Source organism: Rhinolophus sinicus, linkage group LG01 (genome assembly GCF_036562045.2).
Source record: "Rhinolophus sinicus isolate RSC01 linkage group LG01, ASM3656204v1, whole genome shotgun sequence".
NCBI lineage: Eukaryota > Metazoa > Chordata > Mammalia > Chiroptera > Rhinolophidae > Rhinolophus > Rhinolophus sinicus.
Genome location: NC_133751.1, coordinates 150,212,099 through 150,229,141, shown reverse-complemented (window position 1 = coordinate 150,229,141; position 17,043 = coordinate 150,212,099). Strand labels below are relative to the sequence as shown.

Here is a 17,043-nt window from a genome sequence, read left to right as displayed (position 1 = left end):
CCTTCTCTTCAATTCATGCCTTTTTCTGCTTGTTGATGTTCAGCAGCACCCTCACTGTCTCCCTGTGAATCTTGTCCCTAGCGATGTCAGGCACTCTGAACTATCTCAATAATTCCTGTGGGTCAAGCTGCCATGGCTGCCGCTCCAACCTTCTATGTTTCTCTGGTAACTGAGTCCCCTGGCATCACTACCTGACCCCTATTACTTCAGGGCACCCTCAGTCTCATGGAGGTTAAAGACCCCAGCTTTGTTACTATCCCTGCTACCAAAAGCCTTGGCTTGCCTAGGAGATCCACTACTGAACTTCCCTGAGAACCACTGCATTTCCAATGGCCTTGGTGAATGGTGCGTACTCCAGGTCCTCCTGTGAAACATAAACCTCTGGTGAATTTTCTATTCAAGCTTGTCTAGTTCCCTCAGTCATGTACTATTTACCAAGGTAACTCAAGTATTTTTATTTCACTCAGCAGGGGTTATCACTTTCTCGGGCTTCTAAGAGCCATTAACCAACACGCCATATAACCCCTGGAGTTTTGCCTTTTGCCAAGAAATTTCTCTCAAGTCAATGATATCTTGCTTATTCAATCCTACAGTCTAGTGACCTTGATCAAGCTTCCTCAATATTTAACTTGAGGGTATCCCCTATTTATTGCCAATACATGCCTGCTAATTTTTGCAGCAACCATAGGTAACATTTTATCTCTTTTATGAAGACCAGCAGGTCCACAGCCAATTATGTTGAGATTTACCCTGGTTTTACGTCCTAGTTATATAACACTAAGTATTGTCCTCACTGGTTGTTGTGTGAGTAGGGCATTTATTGCCTCTTAGGTGAGAATCTTCTGCAAGTCCTCCCAGCACAAGGCAAGTGCTAGCTCTTACTCCAGAGAATTGGGCCACTTCTGAAACCTCTTAGCATTTAAAGAGTGTGTAGTAGCAAAATCTTAGGAGCATTCATCCAGATGTCCCCATCTCATTGTAGGATCTCAGGTTTTCCTAATCAAAATTCTTACCTCAGTGTAACAGACTTGTCTTTACTGAGTATTTGAATGTCTCTGGAGCTACGCCACTCTAACGACCACATCCTGGTCCTGTGTTTGATCATCAGCTGTGTCTGTTCTACCACTGCAGGAAGAAGGGCCTATTTATGTGCTACCATATATGTATATATATGCTCTAGCCCTAATTCCTAGCTTTTAAATACTGGTTACAGACTCAGTTTCCCATTATTCCTCTGGAGGGCATCAGTACAGCTTACTAATATCCAGCCAATTCCATTGGCTTATAGGCTTTATTTCTCTTTTATTTTTCAAATGCCTGAATAAATGTACCAATAAGAATTTACCTTCTACTAGAACATTCTCCCATGTCATCAATAGTGAAATTTTCAGGAATTGGGTCATCACTTTGTGTAAGGGACAATTTGTGGTCCCCACATCCCACCTGCTTTATTAGACCATTCCCTGTTTACCTCTGTCAGTTCATGTCTTCTGAGAAGCAGGCAAGTCTGAGAGAGTAGACATGCAAGAGATTTACTGGGGAAAACACCTATGAAGCAGAATGAGAAAGGCAACAGTAGTGGGCAAGGAGAGCCTTTGGACTAGGTATGATGTAGATCTAAGACCTAAGAAAGTAGAGAGGGAAGGAAAGATTGGGTAGAAAGAACATACGACTGCAGTTCAGTTCTAAGAACGTTCTTGCCAGGTTGCTGGAAATTCCTGAGTAAAAGTTATCCACTAAAAAAATTACAGTGAACAAGAATAGCCTGGTTTTGGTAAATTTGCTGTACCCGATCATTAGATGGAAGTAGCCTTGGGGAACCATGGGTTGGCATGAACATCACATTATATCTAACGGTTGTGCTTACAGTCTATCATTACCCATTAATAGTTAATCCACATTTTCTCCCACTCCAGCCCCTGGCAACCACCAATTTATATTGTCTTTTTATCTATTTATCTATTTCATATAAATGGAATAATACAATATGTGACATTTTGTGTCTTTTTTTTTCATGTAGCGTGTTTTCAAGGCTCATCAATACTGTAGCATTTTTTAGTATTTCATTCCTTTTTATGCATGAACAATACTCCACTGTATGTGTAGACCATATTCTGTTTATTCATTCATTAATGGATATTTGGGTTTTTCTACCTTTTGGCTATTGTGAATAATGCTGATATAAACACTTGTGTACTTTTTTGAGACCTTGTTTTTAATTATTTTAGTTATATACAAAAGAGTAGAATTTCTTGGTCATATGGTAATACTATGTTGAACCATTTGAGGAACCATCAAAATGTTTTCTACAGTGGTTGCACCATTTTACATTCCTACCAGCAGTGTGAAAATGTTCTTATTTCTCTAGATCATTCCCAACACTTGTTATTTTCACTATTATTATTAGTATTAGTAGTATTATTTAGAGGGGTGTTTCCTTGTAGTTTTGATTTGCATTTTCCTAATTACTAATGATGTTGAACATTTTTTTCATGTGCTTGTTGTTCATTTGTATTTCTTTGGAGCAATATCTATTCAAGAATTTTGCCTATTTATTAATTATTTTGTCTTTTATAGTTGAATTGTTAGTTCTTCATATATTTTAGATAATAGTTCCTATCAGATATATTATTAGTCATTATTTCTTCCATTCTATTGTTTGTCTTTTTACTTTCTTGATTATGCCGTCTGATGCACATTTTTTCTTTTTAAATTTTGATGGTCTGTTCTTTCTGTTGTTACTCATTTTTTGGTGTCATATCTAATAATTCATTACCAAATCTAAAGTCATAAAAATTTACACCTATGTTTTTTCTAAGAATTTTATAGTTTAGCTTTTGCATTTAGGCTTTTATTTTAATTTTCACAATTTCTTCCAGTCTTCTCATTGATGTTATGGAAAAGCAGATTTTTGGAAGTCTGTTTTTTTTGTTTGTTTGTTTGTTTTTTGCCATTCTGAATGTTTCTTTGTCTCTTTGACATCTTTAACTTTTCAATTTTAAGGGTTTAGGTTAGCTATCTTAAATAATGGCATTAATTTGGGTTTGTTTGATATTTCCTCATGGCTAACCTCATTATAAAGTTTGGTAGTAATTCCAAAGCAGTGATGTTTGTCTTTAGTGCAATCTATAAGAGAACGTATAATGCTGACTGTCAGATTAGTGTCATGTGAACTTGGATCACTTGGTTCAGGTGGTGTCTGTCATATTTCTCTAATGTTATTACTTTTCTCTTTGTAATTAACAAATGTGTTGTGGGGATATAATTTGAAACTGTGTAAGTATTTTGTTTCACATTAAATTTTTACCCAATTGTTTTAACATCTATTAATGTTTTTGACTTTAAAAGATTATTATTTTGATAGTTATCAATGGTATTTGCTAATTATTTCACTTGTAAGTTAGTTGGCCATATTTATGTATTTTGGTTGCAAAGAATTTCAACTTGATAGACTACAAGTTCCAAGAAGGTCAAGGCTAAATCTTTTCTTATTCACAGCTGTAGCACTATGCTCAGCAGAGTGCTTGGATGATGATTAATAAATATTGACTGGTAAAATTAATCATGAAATGAATGAGGAAAATTGATGGCATATTTCAATTAAAATTAGAACAAATAAGTAATAATAAATAAATATAAAGATAAGTTAGTAATGATTAAGAATAATAGATGAAGTTATTATTTATTTGCAGAACACACCACCCAAAGCACTGGATAAAATATCAGTGGTAAAGAAATCTGGAAATATTCATATATAACCAAAGTGATTAAACTATATCCTCAGGTCCTGTAAATTCATTTATATTATAATATGACTGAGAAAAGAGTCATTAACTGAAGGGTAATTATGACACAGAAATAGTAGTTTGTATCATTTCTATTCACCAGAAATTATCCCCTCCCTGTAGGAATATTATAATTTCTTTTTCTGTTGAACTGAAGCATGAACCTGTGACTCAATTTGGCCGATAAAATGTGAGTGAAATGTATAGTAAACAAGCACAATAGAATACACATTTTTCTCAAGTTTATATAGAATATTCAACAACATAGACCACATTCTGGACCATAAATCCCACTTCCATAAATTTAAAAAATAGACATTACACGTCTGCTCTCACACTACAATCAAAGTAGAATAAGAGAAAGATAAATGAAAATCTCCAGATAAGTGAGATTGAACAACACATTTCTAAATAGCACATGGATCAAAGAAGAAATCTCAAGAAACTTAAAAAAATTTTTTTATCTAAATTAAAATGAAAACATAACTTATCAAAATGTGTGGGATACAGCAAAAACAGTGCTAAAAGGGAAAGTCATAGAATTGAATGCATATATTAGAAAAGAAGATATAAAATCTCTAATCCAAATTTCCACTTTAAGAAAGAGAAAAATTAAATCCAAAATAAGCAGAAGAAAAGAAATAATAAAAATAAGATTAGAAATCAACACAATTACAAACAGGAAATTAATAGAGAAAAATCAATGAAACCAAAAGCTGGTGCTTAGAAAAGATCAATAAAATAGATAAAACTCCAGCCAGTTTAAGTTAAACAAAAAAAATAAAAAAAGAGAGAGAGAGTAAATTTCAGATTAAAAGAATAGATATCAGTACAGATCCTTTGGACATCAGAAGGATAATAAAGAAATATTATGAACGACTCTACACCAATAGATGAAACAGATCCATTACCTGAAAGACACAATCTGACAAAACTCACACAAAAAGAAATAGATTATCTGAAGAGGCCTATATCTATTAAAGAAATTGAATCAATAATTACTAACTTTCCAAAACAGAAAGCACCAGGGCCAAATGGGTTCACTTGTGAATTCTGCCAAACAGATAAGGAAGAAACTACACCAGTTTTCTACATTTTCTTTCAAAAGAGTGAAGTAGGAGGAATACTTCCAAAATTATCCTATGATGCCAAAATTACCCTAATACCAAAACTAGACAAAGCATTACAAGAAAAGAAAACTATAGACCAATATATTTCATGAACATAGATGCAAAATACTAGCTACTTGAATATCAAAAAGTATTAAAAAGAATTATACACCATGATCAAGTGGAATTTATCCCAAGCGTTCAACACTGGTTCAACATACGAGGTCTGACATTTAAGTTCGCAAATTCATCCTAGAAAAAGTGCTCCATACCTCACTGGTGAATATCACTACAGTCACCCTTGGGAAGCTATGCACTGGTGCCAGCATCTAGTACACCCTTCAAAGCAATTTTGGAACTCTTTCTGGAATGGCCATCAGAGCTGTCATCGTATTACACTTGATGTCCTGAATGTCATCAAAATGTCTTCCTTTCAATATTTCCTTTGTCTTTGGGTAAAGGAAGAAGTCATTGGGGACCAGATCAGGTGAATAGGGAGGATGTTCCAATACAGTTATTTGTTTACTGGCTATAAACTCCCTCACAGACAGTGCCGTGTATTGTCATGATGCAAGAGCCATGAATTGTTGGTGAAGAGTTCAGGTCGTCTAACTTTTACATGCAGCATTTTCAGAACTTCCAAACAGTAAACTCGGTTAACTGTTTGTCCAGTTGGTACAAATTCCTAATGAATAATCCCTCTGATTCCAAAAAAGGTTAGCAACATCGTTGAAACAAGTTCGTGAACTTAATTGGCAGACTACACACACACACACACACACACACACACAGACTGGGAAGGAATAAAACTGTCTAACTGTCTTTGTTCACAGAAGACATGATTATCTGTGTTGAAAATCCAAAAGAACTGACAAAAAAAACCTAAAACTAATAAGTGATATTAGCATAGTTACAGGATACAAGGTTAATATTACAAAGTCAAATGCTATCTGTTATACTAATTATGAGCTAATGGAATTTGAAACTGAAAACACAATACCACTTATATTAACACTCCCAAATATGAAATACTTAGATGTAAATCTAACAAAATATGTGCACGGTCTATATAAGAAAAATTACAAAACTCATGAATGAAATTAAAGGAAAGATATTCCAGGTTCATGGATAGAAAAACAACATTGTCACAATGTCAGTTCTTCCAAATTTTATCTATATTCAATGTAATCTGAATAACAATTCCAGCAAGTTGTTTTATGGATTTTGACAAACTGATTCTGAAGTTCATACGGAGAAGCAAAAGACCCAGAGTAGCCAACACACTATTGAATGAGAAGAACAAATTTGGTGCTAACCAACTTGAGACTTATTATAAAGCTACGTTATCAAGTCAATATGATCAAATAGATCGATGGAACAGAATAGAAAGCCCAGAAATAAATCCATAGCCAACTGATCTTTGACAAAGGAGCAAAGGCAAAACAATGCCACAAAGATAGTGTTTTCAACAAATGCTGCAAGAACAACTAGACATCCACAAGCAAAGAAAAAAAAAAGAATCTAAATACAGATCTTACACCTTCACAAATATAAACTCAAAATGGGTCATAGATGTAGATATAAAGCACAAGACTATGAAACTTCTAGAAAATAAGAGAAAACCTAGATGACTTTGGGTATGGTGATGGTTTTTTGATATACTGTGTTTTCCCGAAAATAAGACCTAACCATGAAATAAGCCCTAGCATGATTTTTCAGGATGACATCCCCTGAACATAAGTCCTACTGCATCTTTTGGAGCAAACCTTAATATAAGACCCGGTCTTATTTTTGGGGAAACATGGTAGCACCAATGATATGATCCATGAAATAAATAATTGATAAGCTAGATATCATTAAAATTAAAAACTTCTGCTCTTTGAAAGTCATGTCAAAAGAAGTAGAAGGCAAGCTACAGACAAGTGGTAATAGCCTGCCCTCCGGGGAGGTGGGGTTGGAGACTGTATTCAACTGCATCATCAATTAATCAATCCATCAATAAATCAATAAATCAATCCCCAGTAAAAACCCTGTATCAAAGCTTGGGTGAGCTTCCTGGTTTGGCAATACTATACACATGTTGTCACTCATAGATGCTGGGCAATAATGTGTACTGAGGACAGTGGAAGCTTTGAGTTTAGAACGTTCTTTGACTCTGCTGTATGTGTCTTTCTTTTGCTGCTTCTAATTTGTATCTTTGTCCTGTAATAAATCATTACTGTTAGTAGAATAGCTGTCAGTGAGTCCTGTGAGTCCTGCCAGCAAATTATTGAATCTGAGGATGGTTTTGGAAACTCCCCAAACTTTCAGTTGGTGTCAGAAGTAGGACAGTCCTAGGGATTGTGCCTTCAGACTTTGCATTGTGACTAAGTCTGGGGAGAAAGTGATATATTTTCACTTCATAGCAGAGTTTTCACAGCCAGTGAATAGTTTGCCATGCCCTTTTCTCTGCTTCTGCAATCCTAGGAACATGGCTGCAATGAAACCTCCAGTACATTAATTCTGTGAGTACCTACAATGAGCCGAACCCTCTGATGTGCAGAGATGGCCATGCAACATTAGTGGGAAAGAAACATTGCAGATTCCACCAAGTAAGATATTCGGGATGTTTGTTAGTGCTCATAAGCTAGTCTGCTCTAATTTATACTCTGATTCTAGAATCTGGTAGCCAAGTAAAAGAGATTGTTACTGTTTGTTCTGTGGTGTCTGCATCAGGCAGACACAAGCATTTCTTTATGTAATATCAGGACCCACCCCAGACCTACTGATTCAGATTGTGATTTATTTTAAGATGTAGGGATACTTTATCAGTTTTTTTCCCATAGGCATAATTCCGTTCTCCATACAAATCAAATATCTTTGCTTTTATTCTAGTCTAACCTACCATCATATCTGCCTTGACAGTGAACTAGTGTTACACTAATGAGCATTTCTGTTAGTAGAAAGTCAAAATTGTCAATGAGAATATATAAATGAACATTCTTCTTTTTATATGACTCTTATAACTTAATCCCTTAGAATCTCATCAGTTAGTAAAGATTAATTGACCTGCAAAGTTGAAAAAAGACCAGAATATATCTATGTTGATTCTACTACCTTGAGAGGTTCTGCTTCCACTGACAACTTCTATTTGAGTAGTTCTTTAGCCACTAAGAGGTTTTCAAATTCTTCAAATAAAATTATTTCAAAAAATGATGTTAAATCAACTATTTATGTAAAAAAATGATTGCTATAATTTGAAGTTTTTACCACCTTTCTTTTGAGCATTTATTTTTTCTCTTTATACTTCTTCCTTAAAGATATCAATCATGTATAAAGTTACTCTGTTTGGAGTTTCCCTTTTGTGATAAAAAATTATTGACCACAACATTAATTATTTCAAACATTTCAGGCATTGTATATTTTCCCTCAACAAATACCAGAGTTGAAATCACCAGAAACAGCAAGTAATATGTTACAACCATCTGTTTTAATTATTTCCAGCAACTTTGCATCCTTATCATGTCTTTGATTTCATTTTGTATATGTCTTGTGATCAGATAAGCTATGGGAACAGCTCATACTCTTAATATACAACTTTGTCAAATGGGTAAACTAGTAAGGTACATTGACAGACTAAGGGAGAGAAATAAACACCTATTAACTAAAAGCCAGGAAAGGCTAATTTATTTTAAATAAACCTCATTTAAACCTTTAACATTGCAATTTAAAATAGATGATTCTAAATTAAGTGCCACCTTCTGCCAGAGATATGCTACAGACATTTCTTGAAATATGAAGAATGGACTAAAGAAAATTTGTTCATAGAATCAATCAGTTGAGGCTTCCTCCATTTTTTTCCTTCCACTCAGAGGTTAGAATCATCTACCTCACCCATGGAACAATCATAACACAGGCTCTTACAGATGACTTATTTATTGGCTCCCTAATAGTCATTCTCAACTCTGTTTTCCCTTGTCCACCCTTCACTATAGGGACTGAGTCTAAGCTACTTTCTTTCCTAACCTCTTGAAGATAGTAATGTCTAATGATGCAGTTCTGGCTAATGAACTATTTATTAGGGAAATCTGCTCTGAACCTTCTGAAATAAGTTTTCTTACTTGATAAAAGAAGAGAGACACTATTGTAAAGTTCTCATGAATGTCACTTTGCTTCCCACCTTTAAATTTGATTGTATGAGGACATAATGATTAGAACTGCAGCTTCTATGTGTGATCATGAAGTACTATGTCAAAAAATTCTGAAATATCAAAGCAGGGGAATGAAAACACTCTGGGTGCTTGATAACATTGAGCGTATAAGCTAACCTGACTCCAGACTACTCATCCAGTCAACAACAAAAATGTCAAGAATTGGTTAAGTGATAAAATATGTCTCAAACCTCAAACTACTCAAAGTGCTGTCATCATCAACATCATCTGAGAAATTGTCAAATGTAGAATCTCAGAACCCACCCCAGACTTACAAATTCGGACAGGCACTTTAACAAGATATCCTGATGGCTCGTATGCACATTAAAGTTTAAGAAGCCCTGGTTTAAACCCATGTAAGGTAAGCATGGTGTTACTTGCAGTTGCAAATGATCTGAACTGCTAGAACTGCTAAATTGCCAAGGTTCTATGGTATCATTTGTTGTTTAGTATATGTTACTCTGACCCAAGAATAATTCGTTAACACTTATATCTCCCCACAGTAGAATCAAATAAATATATATTTCTGTGTTTCTCAGTTTTTCATAGTTAACAACTCACATAACTTTAGCTTTTCTTCTTTCTCAATTGTATTGTATTCCTGCCTGCTTAACAGAGGAAATAAGCTTTCACTCCATATTCTTTTCCTTCCTCATTTGTTATTTATTTTTTTAAGGGCTCGTGTGTGTGTGTGTGTGTGTGTGTGTGTGTGTGTGTATACATATATCCCAGATGGATGATGCTAGTACTGGGATTAAATAAGATATAGATCCTTTTTGTAATCAAGAAATTATGCTTCCCTCATCTTCATTAAACAACTCATTTCTTTTATTGAGGAAACAAAAGTATAAGTTCAGAATAAAGGAAAATAAATGTGTGAGACTAAGAGAAAAATTAGTCCTTGTTAAAATAGGGGAAAAAACATAATTCACCCCCAAAGCCCTTAAATATATTTCATATAAATTTTTTACAAAAGACTTTACTTTCTTCTCAGTTGTTTTGGATTAAGCTTGATTCTTTACTCAATAATCAAAATGAAGATGCACAATACTAACAACAACAGTTATTTCTTACTCAATGAATATTTTTAAAAATATATCTTTAAAGAGGGATTATTTCTTTCTATCCCTGAAAGATTACACTATTTTAAATACCTAACAGCTAATGATCTTGTGTGCTGGCCTGTAGTCCTCATCACTATCCATAACATTTTTTTGAAAGAATCCATTCCAAACTGACTGAATAACAAATTTGGGAGTCCAGTCTATTTCTTTGGTATCTATACCTATTATATTGCCTGGATGTTCGGTACATGCCAATATAGCACCATTCAATACAACTTTATAAGAATTTATTCCTTGCTCTTCAGAATAAAAAAAAGTTACCACTTATAGAATATTGATTTTATTTTAGGTCCTATACAAGACACTTTCCATGTATTCTCAAATTTAGTCCTGATAATATCACTATGATAGGAACTAGTGTCAGAGATGAAGATACAGCTAAGAGATGATGCAAACCAGGATAACAGATGTGTAACAAAAAAGATTTGCTCATTTCCACTATGAATATGGATTCCAAGAAGCAAAGATATGTCTTTTTTAATATAAAAATTTTTGTAAGGTATACAAAATTATTTTTTCTCTTAGTCTACATTCATCTTTTCTAATTTTCAGGTAAACCTCCTCTAATGTTGAGCTTGATGATTCCACAAACTTCTTCTGGCAAAATAACATTCTAATTTGGTCTGTGTAGAGTTTTATGGGGTTCCTTGGCCTACCCATGGAGACAGAGCTGGGATGTGGGGACATCTTCTCCAAAACATCTACAGATTCAGGCCCGCCATTGCTGCTGCCCTTTCCACTGGCTTTTCGTGGCACCAGATGCTTCTCTCTGCTGTTGTGACAGTTGGAAGGCACTGTGTCTTGATTCTTTTCATTATCCTGCTGGGCCTGTTCCTGAACTTTTGACAGTAGCTGCTGCTTAATGACAGCAAGGCTGTTGGTAAAATAGCTGTCGCTTGTGTTAAATGATCTATAAATCTATGATCAAACACTGTGTTCTGGAGAAAGTGGGTGTAGAGTTAAATGTGGCCCAACCATTTAATAAGATGAACTGTGAAATATTGTAAGGAAGCCCAAGTACAAACACGGCTTAACACCATGGTCATCAGAATACAAAGACTTCCTTATTACAACATGGGGATGACCTGGCTGAGACTTTCAAATTCAGCAGTGAGTTGCATTTTTGATTGGGTCTTAGAAGTCAGAGGGACTCCCCAATGAGTCCATTTTTCTAGCAGCCAAATGCTAGTTATCTGCCTCTCCTCTGCATGCTACAGGTCTCTATGATCTATGTGTAGCAAAGCAGAGATTATCCTGCACTTTATAAAAGTTAGTCATTATGAAGATTTAATGTTTAACCATTTTTTAAAGATTTCATAAAGGCTATCCCTGAGAACTGTGTGAGTATGGACAATGTAAAGATAAGAGTAGAAGAGCATCAGTAGTTTTTAAGCTATAAAATCAGTGATAGGATTTGCATTTGAGAGGACTTAGATGAACCTCAAGACTTTCCTCTGCTTCAATTTGACCTGGATTTTTTAAAGCCAGAAAAAGTCTAAGATACACCGAAATAAATTCACAATTTTATAAAACTCTGATCAGAGCCTTGGTGCCCAATCTTGTTTTTGCTGCTGAGACCCCTGTGCACCCAGCAGACTGATTTCCTAACAGACAGGGACTACGGACGGGGAGCAGTAATATGAGTACAAGCCTCAGAGTCGAACAGCCTACAAGTTGACTTGATGCATATTCGATCACATGTCCTTTAGCAAATGACAATTGACTTTCAAAGGAAATTGTATCAGTATGAAGGGGTTACCTAAGTCTGAAAATGACTTTTGTTTTGTGTTGTTTGGATAGAAGAAGGCTGAAGGCTAGATTTTAGACAGTGTCAAAGAGAAAAAAATGAGGGTCAGAAAATAAGCTCCGCCTAATCTATTCCACAGCCAGTTGCTGGACAAGTAAGATCATTTTCATGAAATTTAAATGAGGCATTTAAATTGGCTCCCTGTATAAATTACTCTACATGGATATTCTTCTATCCGACATACGTGCTGATTTTTAGATCTATCTTGCTGCTACATACAGTTTATGTAAAATGGGTAAGGATTGGAAAAAAAGAATTTTAGTTTGGCCCAATGAGCAGGTTAAACTTGTTCTTGTCTCCCAAAGCTTACATTAATAGTAAAATTAGATTTTTTAAAAAAATCTGACATTAATGAAAAATTAAGTTTGAGCTCTTCATCACAGAAATATAAGAAATTTACAAGTTACAGTAGGATGATCCCTTTAATAGGAAAGACTGGGTTCCAGGACCTTACACCACTTCATTTGAAGACAAAGAGAAGAATCATCGGCACCTAAGGACAAAATGGGATCTAAGAAATTAGAAATTAGATGTAATTTCATGAATCTCCTGAGCCTCAGTGGGTTTCCTCTGTTGAGAAGTGAACATTGTCCACAACACAAGGTGCGATTAGTGAAGGGAGCAAGCTCCGCCAGTCTGTCATATCCCTCTCTGAGCTTCCTGATTTCCCAGAAACCTCTAAGGCTGATTTTCTTTATCCTCTCCTGGTTAACCTTTGTCTTAGAATTAGTACAAAGGCTCTAATCCGAAACTTTAATTTAACTAGAAATGTCTTTCCTGAGGTCAATGAGAAAGGAATGGCATGAGTTCCTCAGAATAAACACTTGTTCCTTAAATCATGTTTCATCATTAACATGAGAACACTGATTACAGATGTATTTTAATTGTTCTTTGTTCATTGTTTTATGAAATATGAATTATTTCCTTACTGAAATACAGAAAACAAGTCTAATAATTATATTGACTTTGAAGAACTCATAGTATTCTTATATTTTTAATTCTATAAAATATTAGAATACATATTCCTTATAATATACATTTTGCACCTTTAGATGCAAATTTGTAGTGAGAAAAATATTTAAAAATCCATGTAACAATCTTAATGAACTATCTTACATTCTCCAATTGAATGACATACTGATAGAATACTGAGGAAATAGGGAATTGTAAGGATATAAACATTAAGATGATTACAATTCGGGTTGTTTAATAATGTCTGATGGAGTCTGAAACTCAAGATGTCTTTAAATTGCTGAAGAGACCATATAGCTTCCAGGAATTCCAAATGGGATGATACCTGTTAAGAGTTAACTTGTTGTGTCTTTCCAAATTTCCTGTGTTGGAGTCCTAACCCCCACAACCTTAGAATGTGACTGTATTTGGAAATACGGTCTTAATGGTAGTTAAATTAAAATGAGGTCATTAAGATGGGCCTTAATCCAACATACTGGTGTCCTCATAGGAGGACATTTGAACACAGACACACACAAAGGGAAAATGATATGAAAACCTAGGGAGAAGACAGACATTTATGAGCAAAGGAGAGAGGACTCATAAGAAACCAATCCTGCCAATACCTTGATCTCAAACTTTTAGCCTCCATAAGTGTGAGAAAATAAATTTCTGTTGTTTAAGCCACCCATTCCATAGTTCTTTATTAAGGCAGACTTAGCAAACTAATAAAGTACCCCAAGGATTGGAAAGAGATAATGTCTTCCCTGCATTGCCTCTCTTACACCCCCACCCTGAAAACATTAGATTGGTGCAAACATAATTGTAGTTTTTGCAATTGTTTTTAACCTTTTAAACCGCAATTACTTTTGCACCAACCTAATAATAAACTATGAGACAATCTGGCTAATTAACTCCTTCATAATTCACTAATTAATTCATACTGTCCACAAATAAGCATTAATTGAATATTTTCTATTCAATCGCTAAATTCTGGAGATGCAAGGATGTCTTCTCAAGAAATTCACAGCTAGAGAGAGATACAGACATGCTGAAATAATTGCAGTCAATGTGGGATATGTCAAAGCGAATGCATACTTGTTGAGATCCTACTCTGTGCCAGCACTGAGCTGGAGGGACATTGGATATGATATTTCAATGATATCTAGCAATGTGTTTATTCTCTAATGAGGAAGGAATGTTTTATTCAATGTGTGGTATTGGCTATCATCTAGCTATCTATCCCACTTCTATCTCACACCGAAACCTCCATAACAGTGCTCATTGCCTTCCCCCACTTAGTCTGCTGCTCCTGATAGTTCCCTCATTTCTTGTCACTCTCATCCATCCAGCGTTCAGGTCAAAACCTGAGATTAGCCTCAAGTCATCTTTTCACTCCCACCCCGTATCTCTTGGGTCATCAAATCTGGCGACTCACTTCAAATATCTCTACACACTTTGTCTTTATAACTTATTCTTTATTTCTGGCCTTCATCATCTCATGCTTAGATTAATTTAGTCTGTAATTATTATAGCCTACAAATCTACAATCTAGATTATTATATTCTATAGTAGGAGAACTTCTACCTCCTGTTGCCTCTAATTAACTTTCCACGTTGACTCAAGAACTATATTTTTAAAGTAAAAAAAAAAAAAAAAAGGTATGTAACTTTCTTGCACAATATTTCAAGATTGCTACTGAGATGTAACATGAACTTCTAATCCTGGTATACTAGGTCTTGTCCCCTTCTCCAGCCATATTTCCCATTGCTGACCAGAATGCATCTCATGCTCTCATTATAAGAAAATTAAGATTTTGAGATTTTAAATATAGAATACAAATAAAAATAGGGGGAAAAGGGGAAAGGTTTCCCAGTAATTATCAAACTAGGGAGAGGATGACTATCTTAGATCTTAATATTTGTGCGCTTTTTCAGTATTTAAGATTCAATATTTATTAAACTAAATATTCTTGTCTAGGTCCTACAGTATAATTATTATCATCACAATCCTTTCTGCAATATGCATATAAAACTTTACTTCATGTAGTGGGGGGCAAAGGAAAATTATAGCATGTAAAGAAAATTTATGATTATAAATAATTAAATAGGAATTATTTCTGCCTTCCAGTGTCTTGATATGTATATTCAAAATATCATGTGGATATAGGTGAGCAATAGGGTAAATCAATTCAACATGTTTTCCTCAATTGCATTTAATTTTCTTGGAGAAATCTGACCATATAGAGTCATGTAATGGATCCATTCAAAATGTTAATTGAATAACTAATCTCCATATTCTTTTTTCACTTGGAAAAAAGTTTCCAGTGAAGAATATTTTAAAGAAAAATTAAAGCATTCAAACCTTTAATCCAACAGCAGAAATAAGCAAGCACATTGTATTATACTCTTTCATAAATATCGTATGACCTCTATTTTGTCACATAGGACCCCAGACGCAGAATCAAGGAGTTATTGAGATTATAATATAAATAGTTGTTTTCCCGTTACATTACTAAGTTTGCTAATATATGATATCATGAGTCATTTCTACAGCATAATGTTCAGAAAAAGAACACTGACATATTTTAAACTAGCCAAAGAAAAAGTCTGTCAATTTTTTGTAAACAACGGACCATCTGAGTCTTAATACATTGAATTCTTGTTTTTTCCCCCCATCAAAAATCAAATTGCTGATATTTCTACCCTCCTCTTTTGGCATATATCACAGTGTTAGAAATCAGTAAATACTAAGAAATTATTTTCAAAAGCCTAACAGTTTAGGACCATCCAACCATGAATATAGTCTTCAGAATTTCCAGCCTCTGGAGCCAACTGTCGAATTCATGAGAATCAAGGGAGGGAACAGTCCAGTGACTACAAGGAGGTCTGAGGATAAAGGCCCTGAACATTATCCTAAGAAGCACTGATCATCAAAGAGAGAAAAAGAACCCAGCTTGATTTTAATGAAATCGTTTTAAAGTTCAGGGGAGGCAAGGACTGTTGAAAACATCAGTGACTTTGAAAGGAGTGTTGCAGGAGGAAGCCAACAGTCTATTCAGAAGATGACTTGGTATCAGAGGATAATTAAATAGTCTCTTGGAAATGAGTTAATGGACAGCCCTTATACTGGACAGGTATGTTTCCTGTCCAATCCCAAATTGCTGTCCAAACTGGATCTGTTAAAACTCTCCTGCCTACATTGATGGGCTTGGAGATTACAATCTCTTCATTGTCATTTCCAGGGCTTCTAAGAAAACTTTCCCTGGTCTCTAGGTTTTGTGGCTTAAATGGAAGTTTCTAACCTCCAGGGCTGCTAATTTAACAGCTTTTATGAGTATTAGAGTTCAAGGAAAATAATCATTTAAAAAAAGTGTACATTAAGTTATTTCTCACTAAATCATGAGAAAAGCTTTCTCTACCAATTACTAAGTATTAAAAAGTTACCAATTATTAGGGGCTTTACTGACAAGGTCATTTACAAAAGAATCATTCAATCTAGCCAGAGAAAAACCATTGCTGAGAACACAACTAAAAAAACTTCTTCATCTAAATTCTCAGGAAATTAATGTTTCGGTTATCTATATTTAGAGAAAGAACGGTGAGAATGTTTCATCCTTGAACTGAGAAAGTACCTCTGAGCTCTTTGCAGAGAAAAAGACGAAAGTTTGATTGCAGTGGCAGGCTTGAACAGCTTGGATGTTCAGAGTATTGATTTCTCTCCTGTATTTATTCTATTCTTGTGTTAGGAAACGTTAAGTATCTGGAGAGGGGTGGCAAAGTGGACATTTTTAAAACAGTTTGACATGATTGAAAGTCTTCATATTTGTCAAGGTGTTTACCTGCTATATGGAACTGTTTTGTTTCCACATTTTTGTTCTCAATAGATGTCATATCCTTGAAATGTGGCAGATTCATGTCTCTCAAGAATCAGTTTTTCAGTTTAACACAAGATGCAGTCAGCTGTAGAGTAGGGAGCTGTGGTATGTTGATAGACCCCTATGTGTTTGGTCCCCTTTCCACTAATAAAGCAGTTGGTAAGTGCAAGAAATAGTCTGTATTGTACTGTTCAGCACAC

At 34.8% G+C, this 17,043-nt stretch overlaps 1 pseudogene; it reads right to left on the bottom strand.

Annotated features, from left to right (window-relative positions):
- Positions 1-295: 295 nt before the first annotated feature.
- Positions 296-17,043, bottom strand: part of LOC109445251 (4-hydroxybenzoate polyprenyltransferase, mitochondrial) — a 146,867-nt pseudogene continuing 130,119 nt past the window's right edge.